The following is an 8,683-nucleotide window of genomic DNA, read 5'->3' on the forward strand; positions in this document are numbered from 1 at the left end:
GGAGAGGGAGAGGGAGAGGGAGAGGGAGAGGGAGAGATATTCTCTTTTGTGAATTAGGACTCAAGTGGGTCACTCAATTAAATTTTGTGAAGATGGGAGGGGCATGGCCAGCAGCAGGAAATTGAGGAAGAAGATACATTATCTTATTAAAGAAATATTTACTACACTATCTCTTTAGCAGGATTTTTAGGTCAGTCTACCTTCCTAGGGTGGTCCCATCTTCCTGAGACCAGGCAATGGACTGACCCAATTGAATTAATTTTGGGTATCTTGAAGATTTAAATTTCCACCCAGGCCAGAAAGTTTCAGCCATTTGAAGTACCAAAAAGAACTTTCCCTTAAAGTTGCTGTGTGGGTAGAACCCTGATTTTGTGTGCATTGAAAGGACCTCCCATCTCCCACATTTCCTAGCAGTTAGAAAGCGGCATGAGTAGAAAATTTATCAAACTTTCTTGGTCAATTCTTTCTTTAATGCCTCAGTAGGTGGTTTTTTTTTTTTTTTAATGGCTCACTTCAACCAGAAGAAATTAACTGTTTTAAATGGTTCTATTCGAGCAACTAAGGTATCTACTTTCTAAAAAAGTGGTAGCTATCTTAAGAGCTAATTAGGACCAACTTAAAGAAAACCAATTTAAAGACTGAAGCGGCCTGAACAGAACCTGAACAAGTCTGGTCCCTGTTTAGTGTTTTTTTTGGGATTTCTGAGCGTGCTAATGAGTAGGCCTCTGACTCTTAGGCTCTTTTCCTTCTGTTAATCTTGTCCAATGATCATTTTTTAAAATCCTATTGTATTTTACTTTATTATATTTTATTATTGCCTCTTAGAAGCTGATTGTTTTCTAATGAGAGAAAGAAAGGGAGTGGATCCAGATGGAAAGGGATATGAGGAGGAACTTGGAGGATCAGAGGATGGGAAACTGTAATCAGAGTATATCATGTGAGAAAATAATCTATTTTCAATAAAATGGGAGGAAAAGAGAAAACTTGTTTAGTGTAATTTTTTGGACCATGCAAAATTGCTTATTAATGGGAGATTTGTGTCTTAAATATGGGACACAATTTTAAAAACATCTTGTGTATGTGTATATATGTACATGTATGAGGTATATGTATGGTACCTCCTCACATGTGTACATATAGATGCTACCACTCTCTGCTTTGTTCCACTGAGGCAGAGTCTCATGCTGAACTTGAAACTTTCAGTTTTCAGCTAGACAAGTATTCAACAAGCCCCAGCTACCCTCCTGTCTCCGGCTCCTCAGTGCTAGGGTTGTAGGTGGGCACAGGATGACACTCAGCTTTTACTTCAGTACAGTATTTGAATGCTGGTCCTCATGTACACACGGCAAGTTCTCTTAATTGCTGACTCACCTCTGCAACCCACAGTTGTTTCAATCTTGGAATCAGATTGAGTGTTGGATACTACTGCTCTCCTTTCTGCTCCACATTGCTTCCCAGGTAGTGCTTGCTTTATAAAAAAACAATTCACTGAAAACCCTATGTGATGTTTTGAATAAAAAAATGGCCCCCAATAGACTCATAGTGATTGGCAATACTAGGAGGTTTGGTCTTGTTGGAGTACGCAGATTTTCTGGAGGAAGTGTGTCACTAGGGGTGGATTTTGAGGTTCCAGATATTCAAGCCAGGACCAGTGTATCTTGCTTTCCTTGTAGCCCACAAATCTAGATATAGAACTCTCAACTACTTCTCCAACCATGTCTGTCTTTGTGCCACCATGTTTTTCTCCATGATGATAATGGACTGAACCTCATAACTTTAAGTCAGACCTAATTAGATGTTTTCCTGTATAAGAGTTACTGTGGTCACGGTGTCTCTTCAATCCATAAAACCCTAACTAAGGCATTCAATTTTATAGTATAAGTAATTTCAACCTATCAGGGATAATGTTGAAAGTCAACCTTGCTTGAGTTATGCATTTACTCAGTGTTTTTTTAAAAAAATATTTTCTTCAAAAATTGTAAAATATCTAGTCGTAATGCCCATGAATTTGATTCTGTATCATGCAGTAGTTTGATACACAGATGGGAACCATGAATTGAAGAAAATGTTCCTGGGTAAGGCATAGAGAGCATTTGGAAGCATGTAAAACTCAGATGGCAAGGCTCTCTTGACTTTTCTCCATTTCCTGGATCACTCACCAAAATGCCTTTTGTTACATCTAAATGGCTTTGTAGTAAGATCCCTGCTGAGTGATAAGAATATAATCTCAACTGCCTTGCTATAAAGTTTTCTAATTTCTCAACCACATATCAGCCTGAGCTTGACATTTACATATATACGACTGCCATTTTAAAGAATCAATCAATATTTAGAATTCTTGAAAGTCAGGAGGAGTTTATTAGGCATGATGCTTTAAATATTCTACAGAAGAGGGAAACAGTTCAAGTTTCTGAGTCCTGTTAGTGGATTTGTATAACAGTGAAGTATTGCTGCAAAAGATCTAAATTTAGTACTGGGGGAACATTAGTTTAAAGAACTGCACTTTTAATGGACAACCTGACTTCCTTTAGAGCAGGCTTTCCAAACCTCTTCTTTGTAAGATAAGATATTGTAAGAGCATTGGACTGTTGTCATTGAAATAAATGAGAATGCCAGTGTCCATCCACTCGATATTAGCAATCTTGCTGCTTTTCAGCCTCACTTTATGTCTTCCTTCCACGCACTTTTGCTGTCATCCAGTATGAAAGGTCCAAGGACAGATGCTTTCATGGTTATTTTAAAATGGAGCCTTGGGTACAGCTTTGCAAATGAACTGAAAAGTGCTTTGCTTACTTGGTGACAACACAGACTTCTTTGAGAATAGTGGTCAGTAAGGGAGTAAGAAACACAAAAATCTCTATCCACAGTTTATTAACATTTAAAGACCAACCATAGGTAGTCAGCAAAGTCCTTAACTTCCTCCCCTTCCAACTTGATTTCAGAGAATATCTGTGTTCTTGTCATTCTCCAGCATCCCATCTGTAGTATCTTTCCCTTGGTCCAAACAGAAGCACATTATATAATTTACAAGGAACAGGACAGAAAAAGGACTTTACTGCACGAACTTGCAAAGTTTTAGATTGTGTGTGTTTTAAATATTTCCTGGTGTTTAGATCCTTTACTCATCTACACAAGAGAACAATTTCATAATGAAAGGGGGGGGATAAAGGTGTTTTGATGCCCATTATGTACTTTGTTCCAGAAAGCTTTTCTCTTTATATTACTTAACATTTCTGTTATTGTTTTAGCATAGAATTATAATATATAAGTCAGAGTGGAGTGAAAGAATATACATATATGCTTGTGTGTGTGTGTTTATATTCACATTGTACTTACAAACACTCATAAGTTATCCTTCCTTTTAAAGGAACATATGTGTATAATGTTCTTTGATCATTCATTATTATATCTGTAAGTGTGAGAGGCAGGAAGGCATGTTGTCCAAATCTTCCATAAGTAGAGAGGGCATTGTGGTAGAACTCAGAAACTTATCATAAAGCATACTCAAAGGCCATATTTTCATTGCAGGTGGCTATGTCCAACATGAGTATTAAGCAAAGACCATCCTCGGAAGATATAGCGTTCTGTGGCTGATGATGGTTTGGTCTCAAAATTCTACTGCAGACTCAGAAACCTACACCATTGTATGAGAATATTCCTATTAATCTTCCTTTAATCATTTTATTGAGGTCAAACCTGTATCTTGTTCTGGTGTCTCCCCTACACTCTCTCACTTACTGTTTTTTGCAGGACTTGACTCTGACAAATCCCACACAAAACTCATCTAAACCTGCATTTGCTTACTAATGGAGCATGCCAGCATCTGCCCTTCAACATAAAAGACAACTTGTCACTTTCTGTTTTCTTCACTGCAAAGAAGACCCAGTGGCTAGAACACTGCAATGGTCAGAAGATGCATTTTCCTTATGTCTGACTTCACTGAACAAGGCTCTAAATGCCAAGCTTTGAAATTCATCGCTGCTCCTTGGTGCTATATCAAATACTTTGATTTGGGTTTAATTTTCTTTGGAAACTCCCTTTCCTTCATTTTCACCTTCAGTGCCCAGTTTTAGTGGTTGTAAGTTAAAGTACACATGAGAAGTGGGCACCAGAAAGTATTATCTTAAGGTTTATTGCTCAGGTCAACCTCTTCATGTACATGGTTGATTTTTATAATCTTTTGGTTAATTACCTGGTTCATTACCCTAGTAGCTTTCTTTCTTCCCATTAAGATGGTGTGAGTTTTCTCAGAAGTCTCCTCTAGGGACTTGGATTTGGAAGTGAAGCCTCTTTGCCTGCTTAACGCAGTGTTCCTTAGGTCTGCTAGTCATCTGCCTGCGGGCTCTTTCTGAATATATACACTGTTCGAATATACTCGTAGTATTTCCGTGGCTTTTAATGACACCATGATTTTATTTATATATTGAAATTTTATATATTTCTTTTGTCATTCCAATGAGATTCTAGAGGAGAGAAGCCTACTTGGCTTATCAATTTACACACCTTGTACACTGATGCCCATTTATAAGAGTTGGTGAGAGCTTAGGGCTTCTGTTCATATAAAATTATACCCAAACCAGTCACTTCCTGTGTATCTTGCTGGTTATTTAACTAAGAACCTCACATGACATGGCAAGAAAAAATGGCTTCAAACCACATATTCTAAAGGGGTTGTAAGTATTTTTCTTTGAATTATTATTCACATTTTCTTCATGCCTCTTTTTATCTTGCCCTATCTTCAAAGGTAATATATCAAAGAAATCCATTCTTTGTTTTCTGGGTGACAATCTCTTCTTGTTTTGAACTTTAGAAATATTTATTCCATTATCATGCCTATCACTATAATTCCAAGTTGCATGTAGTGTCCTCCAATTTCCTGAGACAACACTAGGTTTAATTGAAGTATATACTCCTGTGTGTGTTTGTATGTATTTTAAATATAAGTGACAAAATCATCATTCCATTTCACTTTTTAAATTCAAAGGTAGTTTAGAGGTACAGAAAGTAATCCTAAATGATTCAACTCAAGCACCTCCTTACAATTAAAAATTGAATTCCAAAAATATTATCTAAAGAATTGGGAAAAGAATTCATGGTTGGTGATTTGTTCTCATAGATGTTTAATTTGAATACACACTACTTCTTTGACCCACTTGTAGATTTTCTACCGATTTTATATGTATTTTAATTTCATTAATTTTATGTAATAGTAATATACATTCTCTAACTTGAATGACTAGTGTATATTTGAACTAGACTAACTATCCTTAAAAGGATGTCATGGATAACATTTTATGATAAATTGGCAACTGAAAAGTCAAATGAAAGAGCTAGAACCCTTGTCACACTGACCTCCATCACTTCTTGGAGAGCTCTTCTAGGAATTCAACCTTTATAGTTAAGATTAGACCATTTTATTGTAGATAAGAATCCCAAGGAAACAATTCTTAATAAAGGGGGATACCTTAGGAGTATATTGATCTGTGGTTTCCAATCAGAAACTTGACAATTGTTTTAAAGAGTGTTTCCTAAAATCTCAAAAATTAAATAACTCAAATGTGGTGGTGCACAACTATAAACACTTGAGAGGCAGAGGTCATGGGATCATGGTTTGAGGCCAGCCTGGGTTACATTGTAAGACATATTTTAAAATAACAACAAAGCCAAGAATATCAACAAAGCCAAATGAAGGCTAGAAGTATAGCTCAACTGCTTGACCTTTATATATAAGACTTAAGATTTTGATAGCACTGAAAAAGTAGTAAATTAATTATGCTTAGTATATTCATAGAATAAAGACTTTGATATTGTACTTTATTTACTTAAAGTAAATAAAGATTTGGCAATATTACTAAAATAAAATACTCATTAATGTAAAGAAACTTAAGTTTATATATTTTCTTATCTATTGTATTTATCATTTATAGGTGAATCTACTTCATGATACAAAAGCAAAGCTACCATTTATCATTAAAAGAAAAGCTGCTGTTATTAAATATTTATTATGCATTGGGCTAGTAGAAATTATAGTAAAAATATTATGTGAATCAATCTTTACAGCCTCTCTATGAGGGGTGTTTATCATTATTTTGGTTTTCATATTTAAGAAGAGAAGGCTTACCTCTTTTGTTCACAATCCTGAATCTGTTTAGTCATTGTTGGAGGAGTTATAACTAGGCAGCTACACTGCTAAGATCTTTGCTTCAAAAATATTTATTTTGCTTTGCCTTTGGAAATCAAGATCAAACCAGATTGTCTCTATTCACAGTTTATACAGTCTATTTCAATAGACAATTTTTTTTAACAAAGAAATAAATTCAGTAAAAAATATGAACATAAAATTATGCCTAGAGCAGTCTGGGAATATTTTACAGAAAAGATAGAATTTATCTGCATCTTCTAGCATGAGTATGAGTCTATTGCTAAAGCAGGGGTTGATGGTGCATTTGAACAAAATTGCGTGACATTCTAAAAGCTTATATGAGCATTGTTCATTTGAGAAAGAAAAATAATAGATGTTAAAGTTTAGAAGCAGAATGGCTTCTTAAAAAATGAGCCCTGTAAGTTTTAGCACACAGTCTCTCAGTCTCTCTCTGCTTCTTTTTGTCTCTGCAATCATGCTCCCCCTGCCCCCACACAAACCCTGTTCTGCACACAAGTTGCCTGGGAGAGATATATTCAGTCTCCTAAATTACCTAGAAATGACACCTCTATTTTCCTCCCTGTTGACAGCCTGGTGCTGTTTTGTCCATTTCTTCTCAGTGAAATAATTTGATCTTTATTGGACACTCTTAAAGGTTTTGAGGCCAGGCTCTGTCCAGCAGAGTGGCTGCAGATTTCGCCCAGTTTCACCTATTTCTACTCTTAACAACACAATTACAAATGCATGGTGACTGCACAGGCTGTCTCTGACACTGATGCGAGGAGAAATATGCAGCAACCTGCCAGACCTGAGCATTTGCAACTGCAAGTCACCTAGGGTGAGGAATATCCAACTCCAATTGAGATGAGTAATGAACAATAGCATTTTCAGGGGAAGCCTAAAGAGACTGTGCCCTAGGAGAAATCTAAACTGTATTGTCGACAGATTATTTTCCCAGTCTTTTTTCTAGTTGTTAGAAAATGTAAAACTAATAAGAGAACTGATACAATGGTCCTGGTTTTGAAAAACTAGCAGTACTTTAACTTTAGAAATTGGAATACTCTTGGAACTATTGTAAGAACAGCATTTTATCTTCAGATACATCCATGCAAGTAAGATGCTCATGAACAATTAAAATGATTTGTCTCCTAGTAAAAATAAACATATACATTATGTGAAAACTTTCATGGGGATGAACAGAAAGAAGGCAAAATGATATTTTTCATAGTCCTGTTATCAAGGGTAAATTTTGTTAATATTTAATGTGTTTTGGCAACACCTTTATGAATGATGATCAATTTTAGCATTGGCACATTTTGATGCTACTGTAAAAAGGCATTGGTTTATAGAATTATAATGTTGAATATTTTTATAGTTGGCATATTTCTTAACAGTATTTTAAAAATTTTGTCTCCTTATGTGTGTAGAATGTGTGTGTGTATGCCTGTGTATGTATCAGTTCACATGTCCATGTGCACATGTGCAGAAGCCAGAGGATGGTTTTGGGCGTTTTCTATTGCTGTCTGCTTTATTTCCTTGAGCTAAGGCCTCCCACCAAACCTAGACATAGTCATTGTTTCCCAGAAAGGCTGGGGGCAAGAAAGTCTCACCAATCCTGTTTCTACCTCCTCTCAGTGCTGGGGTTACAGGTATGTGTTAGTGATGGCTTGCTCTTTTACATTGGTTCAGGGGATCTAAACTTAGGTACTTAAGTATGCACAGTAAAATACTCTTACCAACAAGACTGTTGCCTCATCCCCCTGACAGAACATTTTTATACTTTCACTTTGGGTAGTTGGTATTCATCAGCAAATGTATGAAATTTTGTCCACTGTTATGCACTGTGATATAAAGTCTGTCCCTCGAATGCTTACGTATTGAACATTTTATTCCAGTGTCATGATCACAGGTGAGGAATTTTGAGAAGTGATCAGATTACGTGAACTCTGATTTCCGTGATGGATGAATCCACTGACAGATTCATAATGTCATGAAATTATTGGGAATGGGTAGAAGCTTTGAGAAGCATGCTTTGGTTATGGAAAGTAGATCACTGGGCTTTCATTTTGTTCTGAGACCTTTTGTCATCTTGTCCCTCTCCCTGTCCTTCTTGCTCCCCTTTCTCCCCCACCTCTCAGGTGCCACAAAGCGATCATCATTCCTCTTTTACATGCTCTCATCACCATTACACTGCACCTGACAGGATACTTGACCTGATTCCACAGGGCTCAAAACTACACACAGAAATGACAAGTCAAAACAAACCTTTTCTTCTGTACATTGCCTTTAATCAAGTATTTTGTCATAAAGAGAAACTAACACACTGATAAATCTCAAAGTTGTACTTCTACTCTTCTACTTTTAGTTAAACATTGAATGAGGTTTTATTTTTTAATATGCTACAAATTCATGCATATATCTATTAGCATCGGGTGATGATAGAAAATTTTCAAAAGTTGGTACAGACTGATTATTGCTTTGGGTCTCGATGTCACTTCAGAGGTAGATAGGTTTGAGTCTTGGAAGTCTGGTCCTCTGGGC

Source organism: Grammomys surdaster, unplaced genomic scaffold (genome assembly GCF_004785775.1).
Source record: "Grammomys surdaster isolate TR1022 unplaced genomic scaffold, NIH_TR_1.0 136, whole genome shotgun sequence".
Lineage (NCBI taxonomy): Eukaryota > Metazoa > Chordata > Mammalia > Rodentia > Muridae > Grammomys > Grammomys surdaster.